This window comes from Haematobia irritans, chromosome 3 (genome assembly GCF_050003625.1).
Source record: "Haematobia irritans isolate KBUSLIRL chromosome 3, ASM5000362v1, whole genome shotgun sequence".
In the NCBI taxonomy this organism is placed as follows: Eukaryota; Metazoa; Arthropoda; class Insecta; order Diptera; family Muscidae; genus Haematobia; species Haematobia irritans.
Genome location: NC_134399.1, coordinates 122,415,947 through 122,428,772, shown reverse-complemented (window position 1 = coordinate 122,428,772; position 12,826 = coordinate 122,415,947). Strand labels below are relative to the sequence as shown.

At 37.0% G+C, this 12,826-nt stretch overlaps 9 non-coding genes across 9 annotated transcripts; all 9 read left to right on the top strand.

Moving 5' to 3' along the window:
• Positions 1-381: 381 nt before the first annotated feature.
• TRNAY-GUA (transfer RNA tyrosine (anticodon GUA)) lies at positions 382-483 on the top strand. Its single transcript has 2 exons — positions 382-418; positions 448-483. It is a non-coding gene; the product is annotated as a tRNA-Tyr (tRNA).
• Positions 484-6,369: 5,886 nt separating this feature from the next.
• On the top strand, positions 6,370-6,463 carry TRNAY-GUA (transfer RNA tyrosine (anticodon GUA)). The gene is made up of 2 exons: positions 6,370-6,406; positions 6,428-6,463. It is a non-coding gene; the product is annotated as a tRNA-Tyr (tRNA).
• A 533-nt stretch (positions 6,464-6,996) lies between these two features.
• Positions 6,997-7,098, top strand: TRNAY-GUA (transfer RNA tyrosine (anticodon GUA)). Its single transcript has 2 exons — positions 6,997-7,033; positions 7,063-7,098. It is a non-coding gene; the product is annotated as a tRNA-Tyr (tRNA).
• A 1,167-nt stretch (positions 7,099-8,265) lies between these two features.
• On the top strand, positions 8,266-8,367 carry TRNAY-GUA (transfer RNA tyrosine (anticodon GUA)). The gene is made up of 2 exons: positions 8,266-8,302; positions 8,332-8,367. It is a non-coding gene; the product is annotated as a tRNA-Tyr (tRNA).
• A 226-nt stretch (positions 8,368-8,593) lies between these two features.
• Positions 8,594-8,695, top strand: TRNAY-GUA (transfer RNA tyrosine (anticodon GUA)). Its single transcript has 2 exons — positions 8,594-8,630; positions 8,660-8,695. It is a non-coding gene; the product is annotated as a tRNA-Tyr (tRNA).
• Positions 8,696-9,042: 347 nt separating this feature from the next.
• On the top strand, positions 9,043-9,144 carry TRNAY-GUA (transfer RNA tyrosine (anticodon GUA)). The gene is made up of 2 exons: positions 9,043-9,079; positions 9,109-9,144. It is a non-coding gene; the product is annotated as a tRNA-Tyr (tRNA).
• A 748-nt stretch (positions 9,145-9,892) lies between these two features.
• On the top strand, positions 9,893-9,994 carry TRNAY-GUA (transfer RNA tyrosine (anticodon GUA)). Its single transcript has 2 exons — positions 9,893-9,929; positions 9,959-9,994. It is a non-coding gene; the product is annotated as a tRNA-Tyr (tRNA).
• A 513-nt stretch (positions 9,995-10,507) lies between these two features.
• On the top strand, positions 10,508-10,609 carry TRNAY-GUA (transfer RNA tyrosine (anticodon GUA)). The gene is made up of 2 exons: positions 10,508-10,544; positions 10,574-10,609. It is a non-coding gene; the product is annotated as a tRNA-Tyr (tRNA).
• Positions 10,610-11,814: 1,205 nt separating this feature from the next.
• On the top strand, positions 11,815-11,916 carry TRNAY-GUA (transfer RNA tyrosine (anticodon GUA)). Its single transcript has 2 exons — positions 11,815-11,851; positions 11,881-11,916. It is a non-coding gene; the product is annotated as a tRNA-Tyr (tRNA).
• Positions 11,917-12,826: the final 910 nt, after the last annotated feature.

Genomic DNA, 12,826 nt, shown 5'->3' with positions numbered 1-12,826 from the left:
TGGGCAGTGTCTACTTCGGGTTTCAAGTGAAATTTTATGGCATTTTAATCTTGTTTTAAATTTAGACACAAAGCCCCCCCCCCCCGTTGAACATTTTGTCCATTTCAGACATAATCCTTCACCGATATCATGGGAGTAGTAATGGAGGAGGGCTCGTTATTTATTCTTCGATTAATTTTTTAAAGGGTCAGTGGGTCAGGCTTCCAAACAAAGACTATATGATAGAGAGAATATATTCTTTGACGTAAAAAATGTGGAAAATTACCCAAACCATTAGTTGTTTGTTGAGCTTTAACTTAAATTTTATATTGAAGTTACTTTGTTTATTTGATATTTAAGCGTACACAATAGAAATGTTGATGCAACTGATTTAGTACCACACCTTCGATAGCTCAGTTGGTAGAGCGGTGGACTGTAGTTGCAATGTTAATGAAATTCCAAATTGAAATCCATAGGTCGCTGGTTCAAATCCGGCTCGAAGGATATCTATTTTCTATATAGGGATATTGATAATATTGCGAGTGTGGGAACACGCAAAACCAAAAAAAACATTCCCCCTCAACCGAAATTGTACATCAACAAACGTCGCACAGTGGTTCTAATTTTTTTTTTGAAATAATTTTGCAACTTTTAAAGAAGGGATAAAGATATGAACATAACTTTGTGTGAATTCTGGGCGTTTTCCTCTAAGTTTGCAAGTTTGTGAGACCCTAGTGGGTCCACGGGCTGACCTGTAAGCGTTGAAATTTGGTAACCTCGGGGGTATAAAATATTGTTTTAGCTATCAAATCCGCAATTATGAACCGATTTCGATGAGTTTTTCTTTGCTGTATAGAACTTGTAAAACCCTTCAAAAGAGGATATATTCTAAAGTTTGCGAGATATGGATCCCACTTTTTTTTTTGTGCAAAATTTTAACAACGTGGGGTCAGTATTTTGAACCTACAGGGTCCGTTTTTGGGCCGATCCTTGTTTTCTTTTAAAGGGTGATTTGTTAAGAGCTTGATAACTTTTTTTTTTTAAAAAAACGCATAAAATTTGCAAAATCTCATCGGTTCTTTATTTGAAACGTTAGATTGGTCCATGACATTTACTTTTTGAAGATAATTTCATTTAAATGTTGACCGCGGCTGCGTCTTAGGTGGTCCATTCGGAAAGTCCAATTTTGGGCAACTTTTTCGAGCATTTCGGCCGGAATAGCCCGAATTTCTTCGGAAATGTTGTCTTCCAAAGCTGGAATAGTTGCTGGCTTATTTCTGTAGACTTTAGACTTGACGTAGCCCCACAAAAAATAGTCTAAAGGCGTCAAATCGCATGATCTTGGTGGCCAACTTACCGGTCCATTTCTTGAGATGAATTGTTCTCCGAAGTTTTCCCTCAAAATGGCCATAGAATCGCGAGCTGTGTGGCATGTAGCGCCATCTTGTTGAAACCACATGTCAACCAAGTTCAGTTCTTCCATTTTTGGCAACAAAAAGTTTGTTAGCATCGAACGATAGCGATCGCCATTCACCGTAACGTTGCGTCCAACAGCATCTTTGAAAAAATACGGTCCAATGATTCCACCAGCGTACAAACTACACCAAACAGTGCATTTTTCGGGATGCATGGGCAGTTCTTGAACGGCTTCTGGTTGCTCTTCACTCCAAATGCGGCAATTTTGCTTATTTACGTAGCCATTCAACCAGAAATGAGCCTCATCGCTGAACAAAATTTGTCGATAAGAAAGCGGATTTTCTGCCAACTTTTCTAGGGCCCATTCACTGAAAATTCGACGTTGTGGCTCGTTAGTAAGTCTATTCATGATGAAATGTCAAAGCATACTGAGCATCTTTCTCTTTGACACCATGTCTGAAATCCCACGTGATCTGTCAAATACTAATGCATGAAAATCCTAACCTCAAAAGAATCACCCTTTATTAACTGCAATCCCTACAATATTCTACGAATTTAGGAAGAAAAACTGCAGTAACACCGACATTTTCAGTATTTTATATGGCCCTAGATGCAAGGGCTTTACTTAGATTTGCTTGAAATTTTGTACGAAGTGTCTTATTAGTAGTACAGTCAAGTGCGTAAAAATGTGGTGGACATTTTTATAGCTTTCATATATATCAATTGTCCGTTTTACACTTACATGACCAACGGAAACTAAATTTTTTCTCTGATATGCTTCAAATTTTGCCCAAGGAGTGGATTTGATAGTATCGTCCGTCAAGTGTACCAAGTTTGATTTAAAGCAGCTCAAATTGAGTTATAGCCCCTTTATAAACGTACATTTACAGAAATGCACTATTTCACCCGAATTAGTTGAGTTTAATGCAAATTTTTGGCGCATTTTACTAAGCCAAGGCTTATGTATAATGTATCGTTGGAAAGGTATATCAGAGAATTTTCTTTTTGTGTTATCCGAACCATTTTTTTTGGAATTAAAAATATGAATTGAAATCTATATAACTTTTGAATTAATTATGATTTGTATTGAGTTTAGCAGGGAAAATAGTTTTAAGAAATATTGCAGAATATACTATTCCCAAAATTCGTATCAAAAATCCCCAAAGTGGGGACATATGTTAAAAAACGTTTTTTTTTTTTTTTTGGTAATTTGCATATTTCTCAGCTAAAGGGTGATACGGTAAAAATTTGGTCAAGGGAAAACACGTGTAAATCGGTGAAATCGTTTATTTAAAAAATCAAATTAAATTTCATTTTCAAGTTCAATTAGTATAAAATTCAGGAAAAATATTCAGTTAGGCTTTCGCTTTTCCAAATCCGTATTGCCGGGCCTCACGCTTGACACCTGCCATCAGATTTTGTACAGCCACCTTGTCCACCTTCTTCGCCGCAGAAAGCCAGTTTGCCTTGAACTGCTGCTCGTCCTTAGCAGTTTTTTGGTCTTCTTTAGGTTCCGCTTGACAATAGCCCAGTATTTCTCAATTGGACGGAGCTCTGGCGTGTTGGGAGGGTTCTTGTCCTTCGACGCCAACACCTGCACGTTGTTGGCGGCGTACCACTCCATGGCCAATGGCAAGGTGCCAAATCCGGCCAAAACAGTACGGAACAACCGTGTTTCTTCAGGAAAGGCAGCAGACGTTTATTCAAACACTCTTTCACGTAAATTTCTTGGTTGACAGTCCCGGAAGTTATGAAAATGCTGCTTTTCAAGCCAAAGGTACAGATGGCTTGTCAAACCAGATATTTCTTTGCGAACTTTGACAGTTGTATGTGCTTGAAAATATCTGCTACCTTTCCCCTTCCTTTTGCCGTATAAAACTCCTGTCCCGGAAGCTGCTTATAGTCGGCTTTGACGTAGGTTTCGTCGTCCATTACCACGCAGTCAAACTTCGTCAGCATCGTCGTGTACAGCCTCCGGGATAGTGTTGCCAGGTTAGGTGGTTTCCCCCCAAATTTAGGGGATTTTTTTCACGTTTAGGGGGATTTTTAGTGGTAAAATTTATTTGGGGGGATTTTTGGGGGTAAAAAATTATTTGAGACCTTATAAAGTGGAGCAATTCTCAAGCAAATTCGGAAAATTTTTAGGATGAGTTATGAGAAAAAAGATGCGGAAAGTCAACAAGAAGATCCTAAATACAAACAAGTATCCAATAGCATTATTTTCGTTATCATTTTTAAACTCTTCTGTTGAAAGGGCATTTTTAATATTTGACAAAATTAAAAGCAATCGTATTTTAACTTAGCAGCTGAAAGCTTTTTAAGAGTAAGCCCGCTTTTTAAATTGATATACATATTGTAGTATTACATCCATAGAAAAAATAATTTCCTCAGGGATGAAATTTTAAACAAACGAAAATCTCTTTTGTTTTAAAGTATTTTCTTAAATAGCAAATTTTATTTTTTATTTACTTCCAAAGAAAAAAAATTTAGCATCAAAAGAAAACTTAGTGTAAAATTTATATATTTGTGTTAAATTTAATTTTTAAAGTGTATCACTACAGGGTTTTTTTTCACGTAATTTTGGGACCACTTTTTGTACTTTTATATTCTGAAAATTTTTGGGGGTTTTTGAAAAAGCTTAGACCAATTTAGCGGTTTTTTTTCTTAAGATTTGGGGGGAAGAATCAAAAGTCACCTGGCAACTCTGCTCCGGGATCGCGCTTTGGCCGTCGTATTTTGTTTATCATCGCGATTTGGAGTCACTACCATCTTGTAAGTCGATAGTACGGCTCGTTTTTTGGCTCGATGCACGGTTGTAGATGATACACCCAGCTTATTTGCGGTTTCGCTTGAAACTACCGGCAACACTCTTTGTCGTCTCAGCGACTTCCGGTTTTCGATTTCCCCCCGATCCAGACTTCCTGGCTGTCGACAAACGTTCCCCAAACACTTTAATTACATTTGTAACGGTTGATTTGGCAACTTTTAGCGATTTTGCCAGCTTTGCGTGCGAGTAGCTCGGATTTTCGCGATGCGCGAGCAAAATTTTGATACGCTGCTCTTCTTGCTTGAGCGGCATTTTGACAACTGAAGAGTGAATTCCAAAATCAAAATAGAAGCAACATTCTACACACACACACACCTTCAAAATGAGGGGTGTTTAGGTTTTTTAAATGCAAAATTGAAAGAAATACGTCAAGTTTATATTGACCAAATTTTGACCGTATCACCCTTTAAATCGCTTTTTTTGGAAATAATTCTCCAACTTTTAAAGAAGGGATAAATATATCAACATAACTTTGTGTGAATTCTGAGGTGTTTTCCTATAAGTTTGCAAGTTTGTGACTCCCTAGTGGGTTCACGGGCTGACCTGTAAGCGTTGAAAGTTGGTCACCTCGGGGGTATCGAATTTTGTTTTTGCTATCAAATCCGCAATTATGAACCGATTTCGATGATTTTTCCTTTTCCGGATAGAACTTGTAAAACCCTTCAAAAAAGGATATATTCTAAAGTTTGCGAGATACCCCACATTTTTTTTGCAAAATTTTAACAAAGTGGGGTTAGTATTTTGAACCTACAGGGTCTGTTTTTGGACCAATTCTTGTTTTCTTTTATTAACTGCAATTCCTACAATATTCTACGAATTTAGGAAGAAACAAGTATATACAGCAGTAAGTTCGGCCGGGCCGAATCTTAAGTACCTACCACCATAAATCAAATATTATAGTTTCCTTTAAAATTTCAGGGGGGGGGGTTTGATGACACATATTCTCCCAAGCAGAACCTTCCAACTAGTACACTTCCCGAAGATACATTTAAAGATTTTACCAATGAAGACTATATCAGATTTTGGATTTATAAGAACCATATAATTTCAGGCAAAAAAATATGAATTGAAATCTATATAACTTTTAAACTAATTATGATTTGTATTGAGTTTAGCAAGGAAAATTGTTGTAAGAAATATTGCTGAAATACTATTCCCAAAATTCGCATCAAAAATCTCCAAAATCCCCATATGTTAAAAAACGTTCTTTTTTTTTTTAATTTGCATAGTTCGCAGCTATTTATCGTTAGAATATTAAAACCTTTTACAGTTAGTGCACAGATGGGGCTTATTGGAAACGAGATCGGCTTAACAACCGGTGCTTTGCTAAATGAGAATTTTTCAATTTCCGATTTTGGGATGAGAAGAACTCACTTAACCTACTTAACCAAAATAACCGCAAAAGCTTAAAACGTATCTTTTTTTGGTGTTCTATAAGAAACAAACAAAAAAGATTGGGAGATAAACATATTTTAAATTGTGGCGTTTCCAACTTTTAATCTATAGCATATAGGTAAACAATTGTCTCTTCCTAAATTCGTAGAATTTAGTAGGGATTGGAGTTAATTGATAATCTATTATTCAGGTGGTCAGAGATCAACTGATGGAGAAGAACACAGTATTTCATAGCACACCTTCGATAGCTCAGTTAGTAGAGCGGTGGACTGTAGATGAAGTTCTTTAGTATCCGTAAATTGAAATCCATAGGTCGCTGGTTCAAATCCGGCTCGAAGGATATATTTTTGGCATAATTCGACGTTGTCGAAGCAATATCTCCCTTTTTAATATCGCAGTAACCATCCAAATCACCATAATGTGCACAAACAGCCACTTCCCATGAATGGAAGCGAGACCAGCGCTACAAACGAAAGCTTCTAGGCAGCACACCAGGTCTGAACACGATTCAGGAAGATAACCTTGTAGATCTCACCGCTTCAGCGGAAAGAGACCTCCCACCCCAGACCAGCTAAAATCAGGTACGTTTCGTCACCTTCAGCGTTCGTGATGTGTGTCCCATTATCCAGGTGGTAGACTGGTTTTGAATTGTTTTATTGATCAGAGATCAACTGATGGAGAAAATATTTTTTTATCTTGGCTATGATCCATTGCGATGATGAAGATCACAACACACTGTATTTCATAGCATACCTTCGATAGCTCAGTTGGTAGAGCGGTGGACTGTAGTTGCAGTGCTTGAGTATTGAAATCCATAGGTCGCTGGTTCAAATCCGGCTCGAAGGATATATTTTAATATAATGCTCATTTCAGATCTATCGGTACTAACGACAAAATGAATTATTCTACCTACCTATAAACACACCAGATGCAAACACTACATAATATCCAGGTGGTCGAATTTCTTGGTACTGTTTTATGGATCGCAGGAGAAAATTGTTCTTTATCATAATCGTGCTGCATTGTGATGATGAAGATCACAATAAACCGCATTTCATAGCACACGGTAGAGCGGTGGACTGTAGTTGCAGAGCTTGAGTATCCGTTAATTGAAATCCATAGGTCGCTGGTTCAAATACGGCTCGAAGGATATATTTTAATATAATGCTTGCTCATTTCAGACCAATCTGTATTGTCGACAAAATTATTCTATCTACCTTTAAGCACACAAGACGAAGTCACTATATATTTCCCAGATGGTCGAATTTCTTGGTATTGTTGTATGGATCAGAGGTCAACTGATGGAGAAATTTGTTCTTTATCATGATCGTGATGCATTGTGATGATGAAGATCACAATAAACCGCATTTAATAGCACACCTTCGATAGCTCAGTTGGTAGAGCGGTGGACTGTAGTTGCAATGCTTGAGTGTTCGTAAATTGAAATCCATAGGTCGCTGGTTCAAATCCGGCTCGAAGGATATATTTTAATATAATGCTTGCTCATTTCAGACCTTTCTGTACTGACGACAAAATGAATTACACTACACACCTTTAAACACATCAGACGCAATCACTATATATTTTCCATGTGGTCGAATTTCTTGGTATTGTTGTATGGATCAGAGGAGAAAATTGTTCCTTATTATGATCGTGATGCATTGTGATGATGAAGATCACAATAAACCGCATTTCATAGCACACCTTCGATAGCTCAGTTGGTAGAGCGGTGGACTGTAGTTGTAATGCTTGCGTGTTCTTAAATTGAAATCCATAGGTCGCTGGTTCAAATCCGGCTCGAAAGATATATTTTTATTATTCTCCGGATACACACTTTCAATAAAATCTTTGCACAAGCTTCCAATAAGAATTTCGTATAATTTATAGCATACCTTTGATAGCTCAGTTGGTAGAGCTGTGGACTGTAGCTGCAATACTTGAGTAGCCCAAAATTGAAATCCATAGGTCGCTTGTTGAAATCGGCTCGAAGGATATATTTTAATATAACGGATGCTCATTTCAGACCAATCTGTATTATCGACAAAATGAATTATTCTATCTATCTTTAAACACACAAGACGCAATCACTATATATTTTCCAGGTGGTATTGTTGTATGGAATTGATGGAGAATATTGTTCTTTATCATACTCGTTATGCATTGTGATGATGAAGATCACAATAAACCGCATTTCATAGCACACCTTCGATAGCTCAGTTGGTAGATCGGTGGACTGTAGTTGCAATGCTTGGTTGTTCGTAAATTGAAATCCATAGGTCGCTGGTTCAAATCCGGCTCGAAGGATATATTTTTGTTATTCACAGGATGCACACTCTCGCAAAATATCCTTGTTCCTTTTCAAATAAATTTAATATGACTATATTTGTGAATATTGGATATATTGTACGACTTGTGTCGAGTTTAAAATTGACCACTTAAGTAAAGAAGATCGTATATTGTTAATGACGAAATTATTTATTGTATCTATCTTAAAGCACCCAAGAATTCTAAACTTATTGTTATCCAAGTGGCGAAAGTTCTTGGTATTGTGTTTTGCATGAAAGGTTAATTCTCCATCAATTAGTTTTTATAAAGATCTTGATCCATTGTGATGATCGAAATCACAATACACAGTAACTTGAAGCACACCTTCGATAGCTCAGTTGGTAGAGCGGTGGACTGTAGTTGCAGAGCTTGAGTATCCGTTAATTGAAATCCATAGGTCGCTGGTTCAAATCCGGCTCGAAGGATATATTTTAATATAATGCTTGCTCATTTGAGACCAATCTGTATTGTCGACAAAATTATTCTATCTACCTTTAAGCACACAAGACTCAATCACTGTATATTTCACAGACGGTCGAATTTCTTGGTGTTGTTTTAAGGATGAGAGGTCAACGGATGGAGAAAATTTTTCTTTATCATGATCGTGATCCATTGTGATGAAGATCACAATAAACCGCACTTCATAGCACACCTTCGATAGCTCAGTTGGTAGAGCGGTGGACTGTAGTTGCAATGCTTGAGTAGGCCAAAATTGAAATCCATAGGTCGCTGGTTCAAATCCGGCTCGAAGGATATATTTTTGTTATTCACAGGATGCACACTCTCAAAAACTATCCTTGTTCCTTTTGAAATAAGCTTAATATGACGATATTTGTGAATATTAGATATTTTGTACGACTTGTGTCTAGTTTAAAATTGACCGCTTAAGTAAAGAAGATCGTATATTGTTAATGACGAAATTATTTATTCTATCTATCTTAAAGCACCCAAGAATTCTAAACTTATTTTGTCCAAGTGGCGAAAGTTCTTGGTATTGTGTTTTGCATGAAAGGTTAATTGATGGAGATAAATTCGTTTTTCAGAAAGATCTTGATCCGTTGTGATGATCGAAATCACAATACACAGTAACTCCAAGCACACCTTCGATAGCTCAGTTGGTAGAGCGGTGGACTGTAGTTGCAGAGCTTGAGTATCCGTTAATTGAAATCCATAGGTCGCTGGTTCAAATCCGGCTCGAAGGATATATTTTAAAATAACGCTTGCTCTTTTCAGACCTATCGGTATTAACGAAAAAATGAATGATTCTATCTATCTTTAAAAACACAAGACGAAATCACTATATATTTCCCAGGTGGTCGAATTTCTTGGTATTGTTGTATGGATCAGAGGTCAACTGATGGAGAAATTTGTTCTTTATCATGATCGTGATCCATTGTGAAGATAAAGATAACAATAAACCGCATTTCATAGCACACCTTTGATAGCTCAATTGGTAGAGCGGTGGACTGTAGTTGCAATGCTTGAGTAGGCCAAAATTGAAATCCATAGGTCACTGGTTCAAATCCGGCTCGCAGGACATATTTTTGTTATTCACAGGATGCACACTCTCAAAAAATATCGTTGTTCCTTTTGAAATAAGTTTAATTGACAATCTTTGTGAATATTGGATATTTTGTACGACTTATGTCGAGTTTAAAATTCTACTTAAGTAAAGAAGATCGTATATTCTTAATGACAAAATTATTTATTCTATCTATCTTCAAGCACCCAAGAATTCTAAACTTATTGTTAAGAATTCTTGGGTGCGAAAGTTCTTGGTATTGTGTTTTGCATGAAAGGTTAATTGATGGAGATAAATTCGTTTTTCAGAAAGATCTGTGGTCGAATTTCTTGGTATTGTTGTATGGATCAGAGGAGAAAATTGTTCCTTATCATGATCGTGATGCATTGCGATGATGAAGATCACAATAAACCGCATTTCATAGCACACCTTCGATAGCTCAGTTGGTAGAGCGGTGGACTGTAGTTGCAATGCTTGGGTGTTCGTAAATTGAAATCCATAGGTCGCTGGTTCAAATCCGGCTCGAAGGATATATTTTAATATAACGCGTGCTCATTTCAGACCTATCGGTACTAACGGTAAAATGAATTCTACACACCTTTAAACACACCAGACGCAAACACTACATATTATCCAGGTGGTCGAATTTCTTGGTATTGTTTTATGGATCAGAGGAGAAGATTGTTCTTTATCATGATTGTGATGCATTGTGATGATGAAGATCACAATAAACCGCATTTCGTAGCACACCTTCGATATCTCAGTTGGTAGAGCGGTGGACTGTAGTTGCAATGCTAGAGTGTTCGTAAATTGAAATCCATAGGTCGCTGGTTCAAATCCGGCTCGAAGGATATATTTTAATATAATGCTTGCCCATTTCAGACCTTTCTGTACTGACGACAAAATGAATTACTCTACACACCTTTTCCAGGTGGTCGAATTTCTTGGTATTTTTGTATGGATCAGAGGAGAAAATTGTTCTTTATCATGATCATGATGCATTGTGATGATGAAAATCACAATAAACCGCATTTCATAGCACACCTTCGATAGCTCAGTTGGTAGAGCGGTGGACTGTAGTTGCAATGCTTGAGTGTTCCTAAATTGAAATCCATAGGTCGCTGGTTCAAATCCGGCTCGAAGGATATATTTTTGTTATTCACCGGATACAAACTTTCAATAAAATCTTGTACCATCTTCCAGTAAGAATTTCGTTTGTATGATAGCACATCTTCGATAGCTCAGTTGGTAGAGCGGTGGACTGTAGTTGCAGACCTTGTGTATCCTACATTCAAATCCGGCTCGAAGGACATATTTTAATATAACGGATGCTCATTTTAGACCAATCTGCATTATCGACAAAATGAGGAATTCTATCTATCTTTATACACACAAGACACAATCACTATATATTTTCCAGGTGATAGAATCTCTTGGTATTGTTGTATGGATCAGAGGTCAACGGATGGAGACAATTTTTCTTTATCATAATCGTGATCCATTGTGATGCTGAAGATCACAATAAACCGCACCCCATAGCACACCTTCGATAGCTCAGTTGGTAGAGCGGTGGACTGTAGTTGCAGTGCTTGAGTACTCGTTAATTGAAATCCATAGGTCGCTGGTTCAAATCCGGCACGAGGATATATTTTTATTATTCTTCGGATACACACTTTCAATAAAATCCTTGTACCAGCTTCCAATAAGAATTTCGTATATTTGATAGCACACCTTGGTAGAGGCGGTGGACTGTAGTTGCAGTGCTTGAGTACTCGTAAATTGAAATCCATAGGCCGCTGGTTCAAATCCGGCTCGAAGGAAGTATTTTGTAGTTGTGATTGTTTTCTGGATTTTTTTTCCTCATTCAATTACAAAAAGCTTGCTTGTCACCTATAAAATTGAGATCGTGCGATTGAAGCAATGTATATTATTTGAGCAAATGTATATTATTGAGCAAAAGCATTTCGAATGGTTGTAAAGCCGAGCTCCATTTGTTCGCAACGAGATGTGATGCAAGCAAAGATGTCGTGAAATCCGTTTAATAATAATAATAATAAGTGACATATTCCGACAGTGGAAAATCTTAATAGCGTAGCAACTTCTAAGTATTTAGACAGTACTATAGAAAACAAAAAAAAAAAAATAAATAAATAAATAACATAAGCCATATAATTAATATGACTGCTGTCATGCATTTGATGCAGTTTTTTTATTGTTCACATTTAATAATTTTAATGTTCCTTATCAAGAGAATTGATTTAAATATAGCTCAAAATTAATTTTATTGTAGTGTAGTTTTGTTTTTTTGGAAGAGTATATAGAAAATCAAATTTAATGACTCGATGTCACACCTTCGATAGCTCAGTTGGTAGAGCGGTGGACTGTAGTAGGGATGTTTGAGAATTCGTTAAGTGAAATCCATAGGTCGCTGGTTCAAATCCGGCTCGAAGGATATCTGTTTTATATAATAAGGTTACCATTACCTATGTAACATGTCGAAATGACGAATTCGTACTATGTAAAATACATATAAAGGGGGTTTGAAATGCAACAAAGTAGATCACCATATTTTGCTAATTTTATCATTGTTATAGCCTGCGCCACACTGTGGAACAGGGTATTATAAGTTAATGCATATGTTTGCAACACCCAGAAGAAGACGAGATAGACATATGGTGTCTTTGGCAAAAGTTCCGAGGGTGGGCCCCTGAGCCGATATAACCATGTCCGTCCGTCTGTCTGTGAGCACATTTTTGTAATCAAAGTCCAGGTCGCAGTTTTTGTCCAAATTTGTCACAAGCTTCTGTTTTGGGTCAGAACAGAACCCTATTGATTTTGGCATTTTGGAAGAAAACGGTTCAAATTTAGATATAGCTACCTTTTGCCCGAAGCCAGAGTTTTAGATATAGCTACCTTTTGCCAGAAGCCAGAGTTTTACCCTGATTTGCTTGAAATTTTCCACAAGGAGTACAATTATTAGTAGCTTCAAGTGTCAAAAATTTGAAATCAGAAATCACCCCTATGTAGGCCAGACCGGGGACTTATCAGCCAACCTGTTAAGTGCATATCGGGCGAAAGATATATATGGGAGCTATATCTAAATCTGAATCGATTTTGACCATATTTGGCACATACAATAGTACCGTTAAAAGTACCGCTTGTGCAATATTTTAAGTAAGTCAGGGCAAAACTTTGGCTTTTGAGACCATATAAGTCCAAATCGGGCGAAAGATATATATGTGAGCTATATCTAAATCTAAACCGATTTCAATCAAATTTACCAAGCATTGGTAGAATGTCAATTCTACCTTCTGTGCAAAATTTCACGAAGATCGGCAGTAAACTTTGGCCTCTGTGGTCAT